Source organism: Hippocampus bargibanti, linkage group LG02 (assembly GCF_051943395.1).
Source record: "Hippocampus bargibanti isolate YZ-2025 linkage group LG02, ASM5194339v1, whole genome shotgun sequence".
NCBI lineage: Eukaryota > Metazoa > Chordata > Actinopteri > Syngnathiformes > Syngnathidae > Hippocampus > Hippocampus bargibanti.
The window spans coordinates 28,452,748-28,452,949 of record NC_142735.1 but is presented as its reverse complement, the minus strand read 5'-3'; positions in this window follow the sequence as shown (position 1 = coordinate 28,452,949).

The following is a 202-nucleotide window of genomic DNA, read 5'->3' as shown; positions in this document are numbered from 1 at the left end:
TCATTTATTCTCGTGAGTGCTTTTGTTTTAATCTGCGTGTTCGAGAGTTTGTCCTGTTCTATAGATAAACGTAAATTGCATCGAAAACTGATTTGTTTTGACTGAACTCAAGTGTTGAGGTAATTGTATTTCATGGTACCACTGTTTTTGGAAACACTAATCTCCCTGCTTTGAACCAGCGGCTTTCAAATTGGGGCTTGGG